This window comes from Grammomys surdaster, unplaced genomic scaffold, assembly GCF_004785775.1.
Source record: "Grammomys surdaster isolate TR1022 unplaced genomic scaffold, NIH_TR_1.0 61, whole genome shotgun sequence".
In the NCBI taxonomy this organism is placed as follows: Eukaryota; Metazoa; Chordata; class Mammalia; order Rodentia; family Muridae; genus Grammomys; species Grammomys surdaster.
In genome coordinates, this window is record NW_021604563.1 from 1,347,812 (window position 1) to 1,372,451 (window position 24,640).

A 24,640-nucleotide genomic window follows, 5' to 3' on the forward strand; every position below is an offset into this window, starting at 1 on the left:
ATCCTTTCTTTGTTTTTTTAAGTGCTGAGAGCCAAAGGCATTGCTGAGAGGCTCCTTTAGGCAATGGCATCCCAGTTGAATGCCATTAAGCAAGTCTTTCAATAGAAGCAATTTGGCCTTTGGGTCATCTGATGCCTCATTTTCTGATGACTGTTCTGCCTAAGGCAGCAAGAAACAGAGGCTGCTCAGCCTTAGCTGAGTGGACTTTTGTGCCTCTGGGTAGAACATACAGCAGGGAGGAGCCACAAATCCATCTCTGGAGATGGTAGTCTCTGGGGATGAACTGTGACTGAAATTGAGAACTTTTTTGCACTAACGGGAGGTGGGGGGGTGAGCCTGCTTAACACTGTTAGGTCTGCAGTTTGGAAACTATAAATAGAATTTAGGTCTCTTTATGTTAAAAAATAAAACAAACAAACAAACAAACAAACAACCCATCTGTTTTCAGGATAACTGTGTGTTAGTGGCCTCAGTAAGGAGGAGGCAATTCTGTTTTAAGGATGTTAAGCATGATTTAAAGGATTTTCTATTGCTTATATTAGGTTTTCATTTTTGCTGATTGAATTTATTTGCTTTTGTAGTTAGTGTGCAAGCTCCTGTTTGGGAGTGGTGTGTGTGTGTGTGTGTGTGTGTGTGTGTGTGTGTGTGACCTTTTTAACTTTGTAGCACTTTAATGCAAACGAAATTTAAAGGGGGGAAGGCAGCAAGCAAAACCAACCTAACGACAATGAAATCATTTTCTAAATATGTTTACAATCAAATATCTCCCTTGTTAATTTGATTTGTAGGAAATGGCAGAGTGCAGCATTTTATACAGAAGCTTTTCAATAATTCATCCTCATCTCATTGATGTGCAGGCCTTTGGCTAGGTTGGTGAGTGCAATAGGTGCTCTGGCACGGGGGAGAAATTCATTTGAGCCTTAAAATCAATGGATCCCCTGTCTGAGGCACTCTCTAATACTGCTCTGGCCTGTTACTAGATGGTTTTCAACTTTATTAAACTCCTGGGTACCTTTTTCCAGGCTATTGGGGGGGCATTGGAAAATTGTACTTTCTCTTCATTTAGCTTTCTTGGGACGTTACATTTATATAGTCCTTATGAGGTCCCAAAGGAATAAATTCCACTGTAGAAATGTCTGAAAAGTGATACATGAATGTATAAACTTTGGGAGTCATGAGGAAATGGGGAAAAACCCTGGAAAGTGGCTCCTTCAGGAATGTCCTCTATCAGTTGAAAAGATAAGCCTATCGGTTGGTCACACGGTCAAGAAAAATTGAAACCATAACTATTTATGGGACTGAGAAACACTTTAAAGTCCCCAAACTGGAACCAGTGTTGGCAGATCTTTGGGAGTTAGAGGCAGAATGGTCTCCATAGGGAATGCCAGGTAAGCCAAGGCTATATAGTGAGATCATGTCTCAAAAAGTGAAAAACAAAATGGCGTTTTCTCTGTGATCTTATACTCCAGTCATGGTTCTTCATGGAGATTCTATAAGCTAGCTAATCCCTGGCTCTTATGTAGAGATGGGTGAAATGTTTTCCAAGTTAGTGCCTAAAGGAGGAGGAGACAGGACAGAAGGAAGAGGTAAGGGGAATATGACCTAGCATACACCATGATTCCCAGAGTCTTCAGGCAGAAGTGTATTAAGGTTTTGGCACTCAGAGATGCCAGACAGTGGTTGCATCCTTTGTAATAATAGACAGGAGACATGAAGTTTGCTATTGTGCTGCTGCTGCTCTGGAACTTCATGAAGTCATTGATCCAACTTCAATGAACCATAATACTATTGATTTGGTGTCAGATTGCTGGTAGATACTTGAGTGACAGCCTGAGTAGATGTGATGTTACATTTAAATTGTCCTTTTGTTTGCTTTCTAGCTGTCAAAACCCCTTGATAGAATGTGTGCTGCCAAGTGCCTGTACAGTCCTTATTAGAGTCCAAGTGCCAAGAGCATGTCATGCATCATTAAACAAAATGGTGCCTTGTGGCCCACTTCTATCAGTTAAAATGTATATTTGGTGAGACTGGTTTTCTCTGAGTAGCTTCTTACATTGGTTAGGTTTGAAGTGATCCACCCTTTAGTCCTCCATCTTAGTGATAACTGGGACTCAAGTCATCTCAGTCCATTCTTGGTTATCCTGGAACTCAGTTAAACTTTTACTAGGCAAGGAAATCCATCTGCTTGAAAGTAATCTTGGACTATCACAAGAGAAATGGAGAATCAGCAAAGCAAGTCTGACGCTTTTCTCCCAGGTTATAGAGACAAAAATATAACTCATATTGGCCAAGATTTGTGAACTATTACCTAGTAAGAACATGAAGTAAGACAGACAGAGATATGTGAACTCCTGGAGAATATCCTTTGATTTAAGTTGGATTTAAGTCGGTCAATATTTTCATTTAGTGCTCCTGCACTAACCCAGAAGACAACAGACACTGTGCTTAGTTCTGGAAATGCAGGAGTGAACAGCTGCATTTATGTTGCCAGTGTTCAAAACAGTGGAGAGCTGGATGTAGTGGCTACGCCTTTATGACCACCACCCAGGAGACAGAAGCAGGCAGATCTCTGTGAGTTCAAGGCCATTCTATTTGATACATTGAGTTCTATACTGGCCAGAGATACATGTGAAGCCTTGTCTCAAAACACCCAAACCAAAGCAAAAACAAAAAATATTTAAAATGTTGTTTAGAATGATCAGAAAGACCAAATAATTCCAATGAAGCATCTTAGAGGTGCTGATAAAGGGAAGCAGTATGCCATGGGAAGGACATAGCCTATGGAGTTGGTAGACTTGCAATTGAGTTGAAATTAACTGCTAAATTTATCTCTCTTCTCTGTAAATAGTGATATTAATAGCATGTAACTCAATGGGTTATTGTTTGGGTGAAATAAGATTGAGATCCTAGTTCAGTGCCTGGCAAGAGTTGGTACTTAGTTATAGCAATAAAGGGTGGCATAGTGCTGGTACAGGAAAGTTCACTGACAAGTGTACAAAGGGTGATTAACAACACTGAAGATTTATTAGCCATTAGGAGACTGCGGCAGTAATAGAAGTGAAAAATGATGGTCTCCAAGAACAAAGTGGGGATGGAGAGGAAGGGACAGAGGCTTACTTTATAGCAGTAGACTAGATAGAGATGGAAATAAGGAAAATCTGAAGCTCAATGTTTCTTACTATGATAATTCAACAGCCAATGGTACTTCCCACGAATTAAGGAGCTAGAGAAGGTGAGTTGGAATTAATTACGTGTAAAATATCTGTGGAATGTTTAAGTGTGTATGAGATAGACAAGGAACACGCAATAGGATATATGAGAACAGAGCTTAGTAGAGAATCAGGCCTAGAGATATATACTTTAAAGGCTTCTGTAAAATTGAAATTCAGTCAATTAGATAACTTACACTATTTCTCATGGTTCTGGGGGTGCTAGAACACTTGGTGTTTGCTGAGAGCCTATTTCTCATCAGCGTGTCCTCAAAGGGTGGAATGTGCAAACAGGTTTCCTTGGATCCCCTTTATAGCAACACTAATGCCATTCATTAAGACTCTACCTTGGCTTCCTCATCATCTCCTAAATCCTTGCTAGTTACCACTGTCACACATAGGGGTAATGTTTTAATATAGTAATTTTGAAGGAAGTACAAACATCCAGACTGTAGTATTTGTGGAGAGAGCATGGAGTGAGAAGACAGCCAAACTTGAATCACAGAAACAGTTTGTCAGTCTTCTTCTGTGATCAAGACTTCCTGCTTCTCCAAGGAGATTTAAGGGACAATTATACTTTTGGTAGAAGTTTTCTGTTGGCTAAACTGATCTTTAAGTGTCCTGTGAAATGAGTAGGTAGTTGGCATCTCAATATGTCTGTATTTTTTTTGAAACAGATGGGAACACAGAAGTACAGTGAACTGTCATGAAATTGTCAAAGTCACACCAGTTGGTACCAAGCTCAGAACTCCTTGCACACCTGCCTATGTCAATTCCTTCTGCAGGATCCCTTTTGAAATGGAGCTGGTTAGTCCCTTCAGTCTGATTATGGCATTGTGAAACACACATGCCTTGATTTCCATGCCTATAACGGCATGAATTGTTATTTGGGGCTGCTCATGTTGGGAGGGAAGGGCAAAAGGTAGGGGATGGAAGAGCTCTATTTTTTTTTTTTTTAGCATGAATTGTAACTGTAGACAGAGCATACAAAAAGAAATCTGTGGGAGACGATGACATTGTGCTGCTGGAAGGCAAAGAAAGAGGAGTCGAAGAGAGGAGAGCTGAAAAGAACTGGACATGTTGTCAGTATGAAAAGGCACTGGGGAAAATGCGGCTCAAAGCCCCAGCATGAGCTGAGAATTCCAGTAGGCAAGAGAAACTGAGGAGGAGGAGTTTTGAGATCACACGTGTGCTCAGTGAGTGGCTTGTTTATTTCCTTTATACTTTTTTTTTCCTTCTGAGATTTGTTAATGAAGGCCCAGCAGCAGGAGTTGTGCAGTCCATTTAGGAATGACAAGGACCACTAATCCAGGATTTACCTGTGCTGGCTGGAGGTGAAAGCCCCTGCTACTAAATTATTATTATTATTATTTCAAGTGAATGCCTTGATTCAAGTACGGATGAGACGTCTGACTGGGTCAACTCTGGAGTCCATGGCAGTGGAAATTAAATCCTGAACTGGATTTTCATATTTGTCTGACATGGAGACAGGAAAGAGCCTGGAGTAAAAACTGAAGCCTCTGTTTGTTTAAGGAGGCATTCAGAATTTCAATGAACTTCATTGTCATGATTGAGTGGTTGAAATGTGACCCCCTAATCACATCCTGAGGTTGAATGCGATTTGTGCTGGCAGTTCTCAGGGAATGAACTTTAACCTGTTTGGCATTAGCCTACATAGGACTCATGCCCTACCGATTTTGTACTTTTCCCATCATCCCCAGTGAATCAAGAAAGCTCAACTCTGAGCAACAGGAGGTTAAATACTGGTTGATGGGAATGTTTGTTTGCTTGGTTTCTCTGCTAATCTGAATGCTGGGAGCAGGTGCCTGTCTGGCAGTTCTGAAGCCTTGGACCATCTCATAACAGCTAAGTCACGAGCCTCCAGCCCACAGCCTCTCCACAGGATCTTTCTGCTTGGCAGACCTGCCATGGCCTGATAAACAGGGCTCACCAGCTAGCATCTGCTCTCTGGAAACTAGTCTGAGAGTCTTATGTCAGTTCCCCAACTAACCTGCTGCAAATAGACATTCAGCTTCTGATAGGGTCAGTGAGAGTGGGATACGGGATGGTAGAGATAATTATTCAACTCTAAACCTCCAAGTTTTATATTTTCTACCTCCAACATCTTTTTAACAATGGCTCCAGTTATATCTGTACTATAGTCAGGTTGGCACTTAAAGGTGCTAAACACTAAATTTAATTCCAAAATAAAAGGCATACTAAACTGTAAAACAAGAGTAGAAAGCTCAAAAATCTGAGTTTGCTTTTAAAATAGCAAATATGAAGTTAACATTTTTGGCATATTCAGATAATTCATACATGCTTCCAGATTGGCTCTGACTGTAGGAGGATGGGGGGTGAGAGATGGTACTTTTGTACAAAGGCTATCTAAATTACCTATGTAAGAGATTCCAAAGCTGATAACTACCTTCTGCAACATATTTTAGAAACTATATGGAATAAATATCTCCGATCTGAATGTTCCAGTTTAACCCTAGTCAAATAATTAAGGGAGTCTGATTACCTTATTCAAGGTAGCTGTATCCTTTTTGGAAGGAACTAATGAGATCCCAACTACAAAGACTGATCCAAATCCACTGAGCTACTTGGTTCCCTTTCAATGCTTAAGTAGTGAAATCAGTCTGATTAACTAAAGAAATTGACTATTCTGATATCCCCCCAAGTCATTAGATTTACATATTTCCTTAAGGCAGCATCCTCACAGAGAAGCATCCTCACAGAGAAGTAGATGATCCTCAGTCCCCATCCCATGCTAAGGAGCTACTGGCAGTGGATAGTTGCTGGAGGAGGTAGAATAGTTAGTTCTTTATTGAGGGTATGGCCACTAATAGGTTTCCCATGCTCCAGTAAACGGCTCCACACCCATGCACAAACATGGGCAGCACTAATTAGACTTAGTTAGTTATATATAAAAAAAAAGGACATGAAAGTGGGAGGGAGAATATATTGGGGGAATATAGTGGCAGATTAAGGGCCAAAATGAGGATCATATTTCATTGAATTCATGTATTAAATCCTCAAAAATAGTGGAAAAATTTAAAAAAGAAGCAGGTCTTTGATGCTCAGCTATTGTTTGGAGAGACTTCTACAAGAATGTTTGCTCGCCTGCCTAATGTTCATAGGAAACAATCCTCCTAATTTGAGTGAAGCCTTTATTGAAGTGTAGGTGTTTGGGGCTGAAATAGAAGATAGATTTTCTCAGGCTTGTGGTATGGCAGATCAATCTGTCATTAAGGACACAGAGGGAACAGGGGAAACTATTTAAGGCTTCACCCAAAGGGAAATTTCTTGATTTTTCTTTTGTGCTGCATGTCTCTTCATTTTAGTGTAGGGAAAAGTAATGTTGATGGGATGTACATTTCTTCTCACATGAGCACAAAGGAACACCAACAAGTCTCACTGAACCAAGTAGAAAGAATGCTTCCAGCAGAAGAAAACTATAACCAAGAACCTTCCATTTATTCAACTTAACCTTAAAGCTAATTGTTGATTAGCTCTAAATAATGATAAACTTATGGGTGAACTTCCCTGTATGTATGATTCAGGGAAGTTGAACAGTACACTGTTCAGCTTTTAAATGACTCTGGAATGTACAGGCAACCATTTGAAATGTCCCGGAGACTAATGTTATGTTTTATGGAAACCTACCTGCAGTTTTTGTAGCATGCAATGTTTTTGCTTCTTTTCAACTGCCCTTCATATTGTAAGCAACCAACCATAAATCAAGAATTGGACTCATATTTTTTTTTAAAAAATTTATCATTTCTATTTTGTGTATATGAATGTTTGCTTGCATATATATCTGTTTATTATATGTTCATGCATGTGTGTGTGCTTGCTGCTTGTGGAGGCCAGAAGAGGACATCATATTCCTTAAAACTGGAGTTGCAGACAGTTGTGAGGAGCCATATGGATACTGGGAACCTAAACAGGGTCCACTACAAGAGCAGTACGTACTCTTAAAAACCGAGCCATTGTTCTAGGCTTGTATTTTAGGGGGAGAAAATAGAATGCTTCTCTACTTTTCAAACAGCTTCTAGGATTTTAAATATGGGTGCACAATTTCACAGGTAACTTTCATTGTTTTTCCCCAAAGGTACAGACATGGCCAAATATATGACTGTCAATTTATTGATAAGGAAATGTAATCATATCTTCTGCTATAAAAATCCATACCTACACAGAATCTGTGAATTAACATTATCTGGAAATGACATCTTTGCAGATGTAATTAAGTTGATGAAAGTCAAGTATTAGATTAGGATAGACCCTAAAAGCAATGACTAGTGTTATTATAAAGAAAAGGAGTTTTGAAGACACAAAGAAAGCCTATGATGGAAAGAAGTTCATGTGATATCTGAGGCAGAGACTGCAGTGGTTGAGCTACAAGAATTCTGTTAAGGACTGAAGGGAAGTACCTGAGGTTAAGAATCAGGCTCTTCTCTAGAACCTTCAGAGGGAGCATGACCTTTACAATTCGATTTTAGATTTCTAGCTTACGAATTTACAAGATAATTTTGTTGTTTTAAATTACTCATTTGATAATAATTGGTATGCCCTGTGAAGCTAGTTCATCAAGAATTCACATGTAGTATATTCATGAATTAAGCTTGTCATTGTCTAAACACTTTTTGCAGTCTTTGTCCTCCTAGATACTCGGATGCCACATTATGAATGCTTTTCTTCATATCTGCTTATTCTCATAAGCAAAAAAATTAAACATTATTCTTAGTATTTATAGTATTTTGTGTTTTTAGGTGATGGTAATTGTGTGGCAGCAGGTCACAGGTTGGAATGTTAAGAGATAAGCAGTGTAAAACTCCCATAGATGCTGTCTAGAGGCAAAATTTGCTGTATCAAGCATTCTATGGCAAGAGCAATCTATGGCAAGTGGAGAACATTCTTCTTCTTTGACTTCCCCCACTGAGACTGCCTCTAACAGAGCAGTAATGAACAGTAGCTATCTCTGCTGGCAACCTACGATACAATTATGATAATGATGATGACAAACATTTATTAAGCACCCACAGTGCAAGGTATTACTTACTCAAAATACATGGAAGACTCAATCCCCACTGTCATAGCATTTATACTAGTACTGGCACAGAAAAGGAGCTGGCAGTTTGTGGCCTGTTAATGTTTTAAACTGATCTGCTTAAACAACAAACCTAGATACCTCTAAGTTTATTCTGTGGATCATTATGTATCACTACATCAAGATTATACTTTGCTTAGAAAGTGTAAAAATTGTAGATTGAAATATTTGGATACACCATAATATGTTGAGCTCACAATTTATTTACTAATAATGAAACTGACACAGAGGAAGATTATAGACATTCTCAGTGTGGTGGGTTGAGCAGTGACCCTCTTATGGTTATGTCCACCCAAAACCTTCAGATCTGATCTTTACTGGAATTCAGAACTTTGCAAATATATATCATACCAGGTTTGTTGTTCTGAATGATTATAGTTGTAAAATTTTCTGTAATGATTCCTTGAAGCTAGTAGAAGTTTTGATGCTTAAAAATGCCGCTGATTATCTTAGAACCATATATCTGCTAGGAACAATGGCACGTGTCTGTAATCACAGCTCCTTGGGAAGTTGAAGCAGAAGAACCATGCATTTGAGGCCACTCTGCCTCTGGGTTACATGAACAGACACTGTCTCAAAAAAAAAAAAAACATGAATAACTTCTAATCCACAACATTCAGGAAATGGAGGCAGGAAGATCGGAAATTCAAGGTTATCCTATACTACATAGTGAATTCCATGTCAGTCTCACTGTCTCAAAAAGCTAAAAGTAAACAAAAAAGATCTCTGAAGTGTAATAAATATATTTGGTTATGTTGTGTTCTGAATGGAAATGGTTCCCATAAATCCACATATATGAATGCTTGGAGCTGTTTGGGAAGGATTAGGAGATATGGCCTTGTTGGGGGAGGTGTGTCACTAGGGATGGGCTTTGAGGTCTCAAAAGCCCAAGCTATTCTCCTATTCTCTCTCTCTCTCCACCCCCCATGGCTACTTCTCCAGTGGCATGTTTGCCTGCCTGTTGTCATGTTACTTGCCATGATGGTTCATGAACTCACCATCTAAAAACTGTTCACTCCATTAAATTCTTTCTTCTATAAGTTGCCTTGGTCATGGTGTCACTTCATAGGAACAGAAAAGTAATTAAGACAGACTAATAGAAGACAATATCCATAATTTTATTTGATTTTTGTCAGGCGATGTATCCAATGCTTTATATCTATACCCTAATTTAATTCTACAATACCTTTATGAAGTAGATATTATTATTAGTTTAGAGAAGAAGGAATGGAGACAGAAATATTAAGTAGCTTACCCAAGGTAGTGTTGCTTGCCACTCAAACCAGGTATTTCTACCTCAATGTATATTATCAGTCTTTAAGGTTTCATTCCAATCCTAATTGTTTAATCATCATATTATATTGTTATAATGAATCAAGTTCTCCTACATTGGTGGTTTAGTGTTTTTGAAGCACAATTCAGGGGCTAAAAATATTATCTAAAAGTATACTTAACTAACACTATTAAATGAATAATAATGTTCTTTGATTAAACACACTCTAAATCATTAAAAACATTATTCAGCTATGAGTAGTTGATAATGATTCATTTTATTAAATCAATGGCTTCTAGAAGAACAAATATTCTGTTGTGGGAGTTTAAAGTATTTTGATAGGAAAAAGGTCTAGATATTCATGAAGATTGGTGATCATTAGTGTCTTTGTTTGAAATAAGTGTCATAAACAATGGAGATTTATTTCTTTCATTTTTGGAGCCTAGAAAATATTAACAGGTATGTTGAAATTTTTAAAACTGTGACATGACATTATCATTTGAGAACCATGAAATAGGATTACTAAAACATTTGCAAAAATTCTGTTTTTTTATGTGCTCATTTTTTTAAGTTTATGGTTTTGTATTGGGCTACATTCATAGTTGTCCTGGAATGCACATGTGTGGATGGCCCTGGGCTGCAGATTGGACATGACTGTAAGGCTCTGGACTATTTCATGGCCTGTATGTGTCATGTTCCTGGTTAGCATGGAGTTAACTTCTTGCTAAGTCTCATGAGAGAATGAGATCAAATCTCTCATAAGGGCACTATATCATTAAGGCTCTATTCTCATGACCTAAGTTTATCTAAAAATCCCCACCTCCAAATAGTTACTTTGAGATTATCCTTTCAGTTTTCCAGTGGGGAAACATTTTTGAAGAAGAAGATCACAAAAGAGCAGGTCAGATCCACTTCTGGTTCTCTTAGTGGAAAGAAAGCAGACCTTGTTAGTGTAGATGCCAGTTGCAGAGTAGCTGTCTAGAACACTCCTCCTGGTGGAGCTAATGAACAACAGTGGGGATAAGTGTGATGGAAGCTCAAGTACAGACCCAAGTATAGTTGACTTAGACACATGTGACTTCACACTACTCCAATGATCCCAGGCATTTGTAAAAGCTGAGCTGCTCTAAGGCTTAGCATGGAATCTCTACTTCTCAAAATAAAGCTGAGCTATGGCTGGAGCATGGCAGTAGGGACTGTCCTCATTTTCCTCCCCAGATCCAGTCACCCACAGACAGAATGCTAGGTTTATTCTTTCATCTGAACAGAAATCTTTTTTATTTAAAAGCTTGCTGATTTGTGAGAGAGATACTGTATTATGGAATGGGGGTTGGTTTCTCAGGTACTGAAAACAATGTACAAAGTTGACAGCAATGAAACCTTAAGCAGGCTTTTTGTGCTCTTTACCAGTTATAAAGCTCTATTATGATTAATAAAGCAGTGCATTAGTAACCTAGGTCTGACCAGTGCTAGGGAATGTATAATCTAGTGGCCAAATGACAGTTCATCTCTTATTGTTAACCTCTTGTCTTAAAACATGTAGAAATCAAAGGAGATTGAGAACCTCTGTGATAATTATCTCCAGAATCCATAGTCAGTGAATGTTGCAAGTTGTATGGAGGAAGTTGCTTGGCTTACAACTTCCTGCCATTTTCCTGTGCCGATGGCCTTTCTACATATTTTCTTGTGTTCAGTCTACTCTGCTAGAAACTGCTTTGAGGAAACTATAGCCTTTCTTCATAGTAGAATTTAGTTAGGAGTCATGGCAGAAGATAAAAAAATGTATTTAGTTGTTTAGTCTGCTATGTTCTTTGTGATCATTATGATTCCCTTTTATGGATAACTGACTCCTAGTGCGAGATGGAAAGGTAATTTGTTTTAAGCCATTTGTACTACTATGACAAAATACCTGGCCCAGGGGAATTTAGAAATAATAGAAATAGAAATATATCTCCCAGTCTGTCCACTGGGAAGTTCAAGAACAAGGTGCTATAGATTTACTATCTGTTGATGCTTCATAGATAATACTATGCTGTTTTTCCTTCAGTGGAGGCAAATGTTGTCAAATCATATAGCTGAAAGGATGGATAGGCAAAATTAATTTTTTAAAGACCTGATTTTTTTTTTATAAATTTGCTGATCACATTTGTGATACTTTTGTTCTTGTCAGTTAAGTCACTTTCCAAAGACCCAGCTAGTTTTTCTGATGTGTGAATTTTGAGGGACATATATATTCAAACAATGACAGAATTATAGAAAGGAGTGATATTCTGAATTTTGGAGTTGACCCACCTGTCAACATTAAAACAAATGTGTGTGTAGCACCAAGGTGTTATCATTTTCTAGATCCATTCTTCAATCAAGCATTGTTTACATGAAAGATTGGTTGTCAGTGTTGGTCATTTGGTTACTCTTAGACATATATTTAATTTTCATTATGTCAAGGTAAGGCCTAAAATGAGATAAGGCAGGCTTGGAACAAAACATATATCTGATGGAGTCATAAAATCTGACACAGGTAGAAATTGTGCAAGTCCACAGAAGAATTCTATTCAAGGCAGGCCTCTCAGTTCCCAAGACTATGTAAATCCTTGTGACACATGGTTTTATAGATATACTGTTGTAGTTCCCAGAATTAATCATTTTTTGTTACCACTAACAATACTTATACTAATCTATGTCTCATGATTTTCCCCCTTATTGTGTATAACCCTTTGAGTATTTTTATTTTTTTTCCCTAAAACCTTCCTAGTCTAGCAAACATTCTGAAGAAAATGAGGTTGTTTGGTAGGTCATCTTTTGGCATTTATGAATCCTTATCCATGTAGCCAGCCTTAGACGGTCTGTAGATCCATTAGTAAATGTTATTTCCTCAGAGAGGCCTTTCCTGATCATGTGCCCTATAATTCATTTCTACAACCTCACTTTTGGTGTGACAGATAAGAAAGCATGCTCTAGAACCACATACCATTTCTCTGGCTTTGGCTAACATTAAGCTATGCCCCTCAAAACAAATTACTTGGACCTTCTATATCTCAATTTCTTTACCTGTCTAATTTACATACCAATATGCTTTTCAGAGTATTATCCTGAAGAATGAAGTGTAAAAAGCACTCAGGACAGTAGCTGATTGGCATCTTTCCCCTGTTCCTTCTTCCCCTCTGCATTTGTCTTCACCACCACCACCACTACCACCACCACCACCACCACCACCGTTATCATTTGTGTTTAGTCTGTGGCTTTCACATCACTTACTAGACCTTGAAATTTCTGTAGGTTTGTCTGTTGTTCCAGTCTTTCCTTTACTGTTCTGAGTGTTGCATTAGAACAGAAATCATAATTGCTTAGGTCATTCTTTCCACAGTGGTTAGCGCACATAGTAAGAACTCAATCAACACTCATTTCCAAATACATGAATGACTACTTAAGGACAATTTTGGAAACATTTTACATATTATAAAATCTTGGTTCTCCAGTTCCCAGTACCATAAGATCTCCTTCATTAAAATAACTCCCAGATCTCAACCAAATGAGCATTTTACTTCAAGGAGGATCTGTTATAAACCAAATGCTAGAGCAATACTCTCGAGTCTCCTCCTTCCTTTTTCACTCCCATATGTGCCTGCCCCAGCTGTTTTCAGCTAAGTCTACTAATGTGACTCACCTGTAGGCCCAGGTTGAGCTCAGCAGTCAATCATCGAAACCATATCTAAAGCAGGATGACTGAAGACTTAGTCTAGAGTACAAAATTATGAACTTCCCGAGATATTAACTCATTTAAATGCGATGTATAAACTGCCAAGGCTCTTACTTTAGTGTAAATTGTGTAGTAGATGATAGAACAACCTCCAAATCTTACCTCTTGTACTCTTGTCACAGGTGGGCAAATCTCTATGACTTGTTCTTCTGTTGACTCACCCTGCTCCCTGCTTCTATGAAACAATGCTTTCGACATCCTGCTACCATTGTTGGTATTTGCTCCTTGCACATTACATCTGGGATTATTACATTTTTGTTTTTTGGCTCATGATCCCTTTTTATCCGGAAATTTCTACATGACGTTGAGTTTATAGGTTTAATATAGGCATGCTAATCAGTTACTAATATTAAATTATAAAACTATTTATTTAAAGACAATTGATAGATAATTTTACCATTTCTTAAAGATGAAAGCAAGTTTGTGGGTGTACTTGTTTGTTTTAACATAAAGAATTAAATCTTGCCGGGCGGTGGTGGCACACGCCTTTAATCCCAGCACTTGGGAGGCAGAGGCAGGCGGATTTCTGAGTACAAGGCCAGCCTGGTCTACAGAGTGAGTTCCAGGACAGCCAGTGCTATACAGAGAAACCCTGTCTTGAACCCCCCCCCAAAAAGAATTGAATCTTGGTAAAAGCTTGAAGGTCAATTCAAATCCATCCTTGATTAAACTGTTAAAGGCCAGGCTGGGCTTCATGAGTTCCTGTCTCAAACCATAAAAGCAAAGAACAAACAAGTAAACAAAAAGAATTAAATTTTGACTACATATTTGATATGTATATTTATGCATTTCTAGCGTTTCATTTATGTTTCTTTAACATTTTTCAGAATTTCACTGATATTTTTATTTTATACTCATTTATGCTGAGAATGCTATTACACATAAATACATAGTACAGAATAGCAGAAATATATTTCGGGAAAGTTCCAAAATTGTTGAGAATTCAGTTCTAATCACAAACCAAAATTGGTTTAATAATTTTATGGCACTCAAGTCAGAACTCGTATAACAATTCTTAAAATTAAACTTTCTAGCCAAGCATGCTAGCACATGTCTGTAATCCCAGTACTTGGGAAGCTGAGGCAGGATGATTACTACAGTTTGAGGTTAACTCAGGCTAGGTAGTTAGTTGAAGGCTAGGTGAGGTCTTGTCTCAAAACACAAATATTTTATTATAATAATACAATCCAATTCAAAGATACTACTTAAATAAAGTTAAGGAATTATGGTAGGAAAATATTTAAAAGCCTTTGTTTTCTATAAATAAATCATGTTTCTAAAGTGCAGAAAATGTTGCATGTATAGTACATCTAAGTACAATTCATAAACACAGTGGTCCTAAATGTGAGCTTGCATGTTTCAGGAAGCATTCTTTGGTGGTCCATTGCATTAGTAGCACATGTATAAAGAGCACATGATGTGTATTAGATGCCAAACTCCCTGTAAAATCACATGATACAGCCTGAGGCATGTGCTGCCTGAAACACCTCAAATTTACTACACATTTTGTTTTCAATTAATTTTAGGTTTTTATGAATTCAAAAATCTTTTACTGTTGCTAAATGTTTCACACTGCTGACATTCAGTCATAGAACTCCATTTAGATCAAAACCAGCTTAAAAAGCTGGGCCTTAGAATATCTGGATGTCAGTATTGCTATTGAATCTCAGCAGTCCATACTCAAGTTATGCTGGATCGGTATACAGTGTATTGGAATTTGACTTGTAATAGAATTGGTGGCTGACCTAATTTGTAAGGGAAGCAGGCAGAGGTTGAAGAAGCCAATCTTAATACTTTGACACTAACCACAAATCACAGAAATGATAACTTACTTATTCCACAGCACAAAAGTCTTTGATGACACCACTGGCTTCCAGAATAAGTTTCTAATTCTTCATCATAACAATCAAGTCTGTATAATAGCTTGCACCTGCTCGTACAGCCTCAACTTTCATTATCTGTTGTATAAATCTTCCAAGAGCTCCTTGAGGGCAGGGGCTTTCTCTTCGTTACTAGTAACCTGATATTTTGAAATTTGTATCTGTTATACTGCACTATGGTGTCTTATGAACAAAACCAGTAAAGTTCAATAACTTTATACTTTATGGTAAGTGTGCAAAATATGAAGTACTTTATAGGAATTATTTTATAGGCATAATCTCATGTAATCCCAACAATTTTATGAAATACGTACAGTATTAATTTTTCTAATGCCACTAAGTCAGAGAAAGGGTAGAAACCGACACATGAATCCTGATATTTGTAGCCACAGGGCTTGTATCCTTAATAACTGTACTGTAACACTTCAATAATGTCAGTAGAATAAATGCTTGAGACAAATTATATTCTTCATTGTTTCTTCAACACATGACTTATTGTAGCTCACATGCCTCTATAAGCACCCTTTAACTCATTGGAAAGTCATTCCCACAGCTTCTCTGTTACTAACCGCCCCTATGCATCAATGCTGAACATTGCTGCTTGGTTAAATATATCATTGTGGATGCAGTTCTTTTTTTTTTTAACTTTGGGAGCCAGATTTCAAGCTTGTGGAAAGCAGGACCAATGGTTTCAGCTAGTATATCTTGTACATTCATGATATTCAGCGTAGGCAGATCAATTGATATTTTCAGATGAAACTTGCTTAAAATGGAGATAACTGAAATTAAATTTATAAATAATTGCAATTGATCAGGACTCTACATCACATGCACAAATATTAAAATTTGAAAACCCTTTAGTGTATCAGTATTAGAGTGAACATTTGAAGGAACAGGAAAAAAATAGATAGTCACCATCACAACTATCACTCTAAGAAAGAAATCTTTTTCAGAGACTGAATTATCATTCCATGTCTACAATCTATCTTATACTACTCCATGAGAACTTGCAGAAATCAAGAATTACTTGCCCAGGCTGAACAAAATTATTTTGCATTTATGAAGTAATTTTTGTTTATAAAAAGTGGCTTTACAATAATCTTATGTCCACCAGAGATCAAATAACACCTAACAGGAAACCTGCGAGGGTCTTCAAAGGCTTCCTGACAACTAGGGATTGCCTCTGGTAGGAAATCTTTGGTTAAACTTTAAGAGGAGCACTATGTCTCATGAGAGGATCAGATTTTGTTGATCTCCAAGTTCCAAAGCTGTTTGTGAACCCTGCTGTCCTGGATGCTGATAGCTAATTATTTCTTTGGGAAAAGAAAACTAAATTGTCTTTATTTTACTCTATTTAGCTAGGAAAATCTATATAGGAACAGATTAATGGTCCACTAAGTAATATTCACAGTCTTGAGTTGTAAAGTTGTATGTGTGTTACCTGAAATGAACAAAGAAAGATTTGAAAGAGGCATAATGACATATGTGATCCCAGGGCTTGGGGACTTGAAACAGGAAAACGGCACTTTTAAGAACAGCCTGGACTATATATGGAGCTCCCGTAGATAGAGAAACAAACAAACAAACAAACAAACAAACAAACAAAGATGTTAAAATTCTCTTGAGTCTTAAGATCCCAGGGCTGGGGTCTTACTCTAGTGGGTTCACATTATCAGATTAAGTATATTTTTTCATTTAAAACAAACAAACAACTTCTCAGTTATATATAAGTCTACATATCTATATAATGTTTAATGAAATAATTTCTATTCTTTCCATATTAGGAAGAAAAGTCTAGAGATGTCTTATTCATATATACTGCACTGAAGGAAAACAGTTTTTTTTTCCTGAAGATTGCCCTGATCTCTACTATGGAGCATGCAATTTGATTACCTTGCTAGTGGTTGCTTTTACTGCATGACTAACAAAATTATTAATAGCTATGAAATTATTCAGGCCCTTAAATTGCAGTTACTATCTTCTTTTCTATGGTCCTGCACAGTAGTGGATTCTAGGCTGATTAGAAGTTGCACACTAGTTTTGATTTTTAAGTGCATTTCCCATTAATTTAATTAAGCCCACTCATATTATCTTGCCCTGGCAGAATAAGAAGGGTTTTCCTGTCTCTTACACCACATCCTTCATGAGTGGAACAAATTGGATCCGGGCTCTTCTCCTCAACTTCGGGCTGAGTCCGTCTTTTCCACTTTACTCTTTCTTCACAAGTGACCCAGCTCTTGACCCTGTGTTTGCAATCTGAGAGCTAGATGGGGGTGGAGAGAGAAGAGGATGTTCTGGAGCTCAGCAGATGGATCCCTAGAGCACAATGGCTTACCAGCCCTCCTGTGATTGTTGCCTTCCTGTTTTCAAAAATGTCTTGCCCCCTGCTCCTTTGTTTTGTTCTGCTAGGAGACTGCCATTCTGATTTTGCTAAGAACCAAATCTGCTGTTTCAAGGAACTGCAACTGCTGGCTTTGATGGGTAGTGTGAAAAAAAACTTGTTTCTGCTTTCCCTCTCAATTCTCCTTCCCATCCCACCTCACGTGAACTCCACTGGTTGGCTCATCATCTCACGAAACATTGATTTTAGAAGCTGACTATTTGCTTTTGATTGTTTGGCTAGGGCTGCAAAGAAGTCATTGATGGATCTCATTTGGAGCTATCATTCTGTCCACTCTATTCGGCCAGCCTTCCAGAACTGATTGCCTGTTTCCCAAATGAAACTGCACAGCCTAGACAGCAAGGATTTCTGACATTCCATTCCACAGTTCCCCAGGACAGAGAACATGGAGAGCTACACAGTCCTCAAGCTTGGCCCACTCCCCTCTCTTACCAACCCATCATTAGACACAACACTTAACATGATCACTGCTGTCTAGGCTGCCATCTCTGAGTACATAAGGTCTGGTACTCAAGTTGCTACATTTTGTGGTCTTTGCTGAAAGAGACCAGCCAAACTCAGTGCAGCTGCTGTCTTCTGTGTTACAAGATATCCTGCCTTTTCCTCCTAACTCCCAGCTTTTAGAAGAAAGGTCTTTGACCCCTCTATGCCTGTTTCTGGATCCAGCTGCAGGAAACAGCTACAAATTAATATGCCTTTCCCCCCAAGCCCACCAGTATGCAAACTCTTGGCCCTAAAACAGACTGCTTTTCTAGCTGGCAAGGTATTGTTTTCTCGAGAAAAGGTGCATAACTTCCCTATTGCTGCAATGATTTTTCTGTCACTTCTGTTCTGTTTGTCCCCTTTATGGTGCTCCCTCTGCCTCCTTCTGGGATCTCCCTCTTTCAGTTTACTTACCACTGCCCCAGGGCTTGTCAACCTGAACAGATACTGTGCATGGTTCTGTTAGTGGCATACGTGACATGCCTTTGGTACTTACATTGCTAGCCTGGGTAATGTAACTGTAGCTGTCAAACTGACAGTTCTTCATGTTTATTAGTTTTTCCCCCTTCCCTTCCTTCTTATGTTGACATTAGTCAACTACTAAATTTCCTAGTTTAGTGAAAAAAATCAGTTAATGGAGCAGCTGAAACTACTGGGGAGCTACATGAAGCCATTTGTGAAGTCTAGGAGAAGCTTTGGAATGGTCTAGAATCAAAAAGTATACAATAACTTTAGTGCCTTGCTGAAATCATCTTTTGCCCAAGGTGTGTAAAGAAGCTCAGGATGTTGGTTCATCAGCTTGACTTTCCTATTTTCCTTCTAAATTGTTTTTGCGATTCCCACTCATTTGAATTTAATGTAACCAGGTGCTATGGTATATGATCCACACATTCTTTCAGCTCCTGCACCACATCTAAAGTCTTTAAAAGATTTGTTTTCTCCAGTCATGGTAGCATTTTTCAAAACAAACTGTAAGAATGGACATATACGTATATATGGCTTCCCGAATACACACACACACACACACTTGAAAGCTAATCTTCATGGCACATTTTGTAGAGCTGATGTTTTGACCAGGTGTCTTTTGGCACCTAAAACCATTCCTTTCTGTTGAATTTCTGCTTCAGTCCTTGCTTTACTTGAACCATCCTGGAAGAAGCAGAATTGGCCGAATGGTAGAAAAGTTTCGGTTGAGAATCAAAAGCTCTGTTCCCATAAGAAGCTCTAATCTAAGAGAGTTACATAAGTATAGAGTCCCTGGGAATTTATAACTAGGTTGTGGCATTAAGACTTGGCAGCAGTGGTGAAAAATGATAAATAAAAATGTGTTTATCTGAAAAGAAAGCCTCCTAGTTATAGTCTCTCCTTGTAAACATAGTTATCCCCTTTTCAGTTGTTTTTTGAAGGCCTCTAATTTGGGGACCCCCAGTTTCAAGGTGCCAAAAACCTTTCTTCTAGAAAGTTGTGGAATGTCACTGTTATCCTCCTTTTTAGGGATGAGAGAGGCAACAGTGAGAAATCTAGGCAGGATTTGATCATAGTGCCTTTGAAGGGAAAGCTGTTTGTTTTCAGATGTGGTGGCGGTGGTGGGAATAACATTTGGCATGAGGTTACACCTAGGAAACTGGCATTTGGAATCCACTTGGAGAGCATTCACATGAAAAGACAGAGGCTGTAATGCTGAGAGCCCAAATGGTGCTGTCAAAACTTCACAGGTGATCACTGCAGGGCAGTGCAGAAGGTGTTAGAGAACAGTGTCATTTATTGAAATGTATCTGCTGATTTAGCCTTTGCTAATTAAATGGCCCTCGTGGTGATGTGTGTTTATTTAGGGACAGCCATGAGTCTGGCAGCAGCAGGGGTTTGGCCCTGTGGGAAACAGAATTCCTAAAGAGAGAGGGCATAAGGTTTGGGGTCAGGGTGGATTGAACTTCTTCAGGGATGTTGGCCTTGTCAAAATTGGAAGACTTGGAGTGATTAATAGCCTTTTTTGTCTCCACTGTCCATGACCTTTTCTGTATTTCTTGGAAAAGGCAGACATTGGGGCCACACTGAGCAATTTTAGCACTTAAGAACATTTTCTGTATTTTGTTGATGTGCTGCAACTCCTGCTGTCACTGTTTTCCTTTGTAACAGGGCAAGGGTGGGTGGGGCTTGGCAGGAAGAGAAAGAAAAAAGTACAACCAACCTCAACATCATTCCTGCCCCCCACCCATCTCTAGTTTTCCTGGTGTTCCAAAAGAGTCAGAAACAGGCATGCATCATAGTGGAAACCACACCTCACTCCTGCTCCACAGGCCCACATCCCTGACTGTTCCTCTTGTTGCATTTACTTCAACTGCTTGGGTCAATGAGGGTGGAGGAGGGGAAGTCACTACAAATCTGGTCATCATTTGGGGTAGAAGGGATTAGAATTTCAGGAAACCGTCAACATAATAAACCCCAGTGTAGTTCTTTCTCAAGGAATATTTGTAGTGTATAGAAACTACATGCTGTTATTCAATTAGCGAACTGAATTTTAATCTTCACAGGGACAAGGTCCATCTTTAGCAAACTCCGTACTCCATAACACAATGCTGGGCGCACAGCCAACACTTGTTGATGTCACAAGGAAAGTGGTTGAGTTTTGTGTAATGAGGTCATCTTGGCAAATCATTGAGCTCCTCTGCAATCGTACTTCCACATCTGCAAAGAATTTTTACCTCCCATGGTTACTGTAAAGCTTAAATGAGATGATGACTTTAATAAGGACACTTTTCTGCCTCTGTCTGCTTCCCCCCCACTCCTTCCCTTCTTTTATTCTGTGTATTTTAAACATTGTATCTCAAGCCAAGAGAGAAGATATGTAGTCAAGGAAAGTGAGATTGACTTTGGCTAGCTTTTAAATCAAGCTATTCAAGAAAATGTTGCCAGGCCACTGGTCAAATTATTTGGGGAATGCAATGCTCAGGAGATACAGCAAAACTCAAGGTAGAAGAATCTGGTTTCCAGCAGCAAGGTCAGAGATGAAAAGAATAAATAGGTAGGAAGGTGGGGAGCAAGGGAAACTGGAGTTGCTTGGACCTTATTCTTTTAGGGGAGGGGGTGAAACAAATGATTTTGTAATCATATCTCAGAAAGCTCTCTTAAATTTTTCTAAGTCTACAAGTAGTCCCTCATATCCTGGTATCTTAGTCCCTACCAAAAATTTAAACTTTTCTGAGTCAAACCTTCCCTTCTGAGTCTTGGGGCGGCAAAGATTAGACTCATGTATCAGCTTGATTTAAAGGTAAGGATTTGCCCATTTTTGTTTATTGACATTCTGGACTATTTTAGTGACGTGTATAAAATTCAAAGGACAAAACCACATTTTTTTAAACCAATTTTGATTCTGGCCTTTGTAGCCAAAGGAACCGACTTGGCCTAGAAAGCTGTAGCAGGCTGCACAGCCTCCTGTTTCCTGTTAGGTGGGAAAATACTAGAGATGGTCACTAGATGGCCCTCTTGTGTCTCTAAAGAGGCTGAGGAGGCGGGGCTCCCCTCAGGATTGAAGTAAACGGAAGCTAAAACGAACAGAACTTTCTTTTTGTTTTTATTATCTCCGTGCAGACGCTTTTAGTCAGCTAGCTAATAAATTCCAGATAATGAAGATGGTTTGGGGCCCATCATTTAGTTAGTAGTATTGCTGGAACGCGATAATCTCGGGTACATGTTAGGGGAAAAAAAGGAGTCAGAAAGCAAAGGGTGTTAGGATTATCTATAGACATAGACTGGGGGATGGAAGAACTATTGTGTGTGCAGGGGGTTGTAACTGTCACTGTGAGCTTGGGGGTGGGGGAGGTGATGGGAAAGAATGGAAGCAGATACATACGACCCCCTGCCTCTCTCAGCATTTGGCCTTCTGTAAAAGCAGTTTGGTAACTGAAAGTACTTTGGCGCTCTGCTTGGAATAAGAGGGGTGCCTGGAATGTGAGCAGTGAGCAAGAAGCCGGGGAAATGGTGCCATTGCGTTAGGGAAGAGGGCTGTCTTTGCAAAGACAGAACATGTCTTTACAATGCGATTGCAATTACAAAGGTAATGCCATTCTACATGAATTGAATTCTCCTATTTATCTTTAAAAAGACAGCAGAATATAGACATTCTATTAGCACTCCCTAAGGTAAGAGGTCCGCAGTCTTCTTAGCTTGTTGTGTGCATCTTTTCAGATGCCACGGCAATGTTAATCATTTTACCTGAGTAATTCTTCCATTTCTCATTACCTGGGGGATTGGTAATGGCCGAGACTACTTCTCAGACTCTTTGCTCCCGCTCAATCAAGCCATGGAGGCGCCAGTTTACTTTTATTGATCAGCGGGTTCCTGACAGCCTTCGCCACAAGGAAGCAGCATCATCCTTTTTTAACTTAAAGGGGAACAGATCGCCTTAAAGTTTACAGCTAAGAGCTTCTAAGCAAAGCATGCAAACATTTTAGCATGCTGCTAATTGTTGTGTTTAAATAGTCCCAGCCATATTTTAGAAAGCTGCCAAACACGGAACTCGCATCTCGTGATCAGATAGCAAACCCATTTCAAATGCCTTTTTAGACCTTTTTAATTAGAGCAAGCTGCACTTCACCCCCACTCGCTGACATCAAAGGTAAATAACTATGATAAATCAAATGGAAGCCTTCCTTTAGCAGCGCCCGCGCTGCCTGCCATCTTCTCCTGCTCTTCCACTACTTGCCCATTTCTCTAACGGTGTCTGGAAAAAAAAAAAAAAAACCTGGGCGGACCACGGTACCGACTCCCCGAAGCCACCCTTTCAGCACTCTGCCCGCAGCTCTAAATGATCAAAATGAAATGATTCTCACTGCAGATGCCTAAGTTTTCTCCCTGATGTTCTGGGCTGAATTGCATTCTAATGTGAAACAACCCTCATGAGCCAAGCGGATCAGACACTTTCTCCTTGGCCTTGGTAACACTTTCAGACGGTCCAGTTTCAGCCTCACTAGCAAAATAATTCCTCCACCACCATCACCACCCCTTTTTTGTGGGAGGAAGCTGTCTTCCCACTCCCACCACCAAGGTAAAAGCTGCTAAACTAGCTCCCGTGGATGATGTATTCTTTTAAGCAGCTGGGTTGCTCTCTGCAAGAAGATGGCAGGTTTTTTTTTTTTGGGGGGGGGAGACCCATTATGTGTCCAAATGCGTTTTTTCATTTTCTTATTTATTTTTTTTGAAGGGCGAAAGCGAGCCTTATTTTGAGACTACAGGTTTAGGCCAAAGTCGCTGAGCTAATTATGAGTTTCTTCAACCAAGACTCCCAAATAACAGAGACTAATAACTCAGAAAGGAGGTTTGCTCTATCCAAGAATTGTGAATTCAGAAGCTGTTCCCCATCCTCAATCTTCCCCATCTTCAATCTGTAATTAAAAAAAAAACAGTAAAAAATGTTCATCGAGGGCGCTTTTGATTCTTTCTGCCAGGGATCTTAATAAGAGCCTTAGATCTGGGCAGAGAAGAGTCCACCTCTGTCTCTAGGGTGCCTTTGGTCCGGAAGGCAGACTAAGCTTGATGTCAACCCTGGCCACGCCGGCCTCTGGCTTCCCAGCATTGGCAAAGGCTACAGCTGCCACCGCCACCCAAGAAGAAGTGGAAGCCCTCAGACAGAACAGGCCCTTGGGAACGCTGAGCGCCCACCACACCATAGCGGGCTCACAGCTGCCAGGGACCTCGGCGCGCCCACTCCATAGCTTCGGTCCGGATCTGGGCTCTCTAGGCGCGGCACGGCACGGTGGCGTCCGCTCTGCTCCGCTGGCTTTTCTCAAACGTAGTTTATTTATAGGAAGCTAAATTATCCGATAGGGTTGGGTGAGGGGTGAGAAAATGTAGCCAGAACCCTTAGAGGCTAAGTCCTTAAGCCACCGATCCCTTTTGATTAACTAGAGACCTGAGTGAGCCAGACTGGACCAGCAGCCCTGCAGCAGCAGCTGCTTCTCTCCTCTTCCTCTCTCTCTCTCTCTCTCTCTCTCTCTCTCTCTCTCTCTCTCTCTCTCTCTCTCTCTCTCTCTCTCCCCACGCTGGGGTGTTCCCAGGAGTGTATCATCTTCCCAATAAGGAGGGATAGGGATAATGATTTGAATGGGTGGCGGCCTTGCTCTTGGCAAAAGTGAAGATACACTGGCCAAGAGCTTGATGAATGACCATAGCAGGGGCGCTTACTCCTCTTTCTTCCACTACCCGAGAATAAGAGAAAACAGAAACCGAAATGCTGAAGAGTGAGACAAAGGAGAGATAAAGAGAGACCAGAGAGAATATTGCATTTAAGATATGAAGATACGTGAGGGAGATAAAACAGCAAGAAAAGAAAAATCAAACCCTCGTCTTTTTCTGTAATCTTTGCAAACAAGAGATGCAAGAGGGGCTCTGGTGGACTGAGCTTTAGTGACAGCACACTTCAAATCTGGCTCACTGTCCCTTCCCTACTTTGCTTGTCCCAGGCCAGTCAGATACCCCTCCACCCCCACTCCCGCAGGGGCTCTGTGGGCCAGGGTATTCTACTC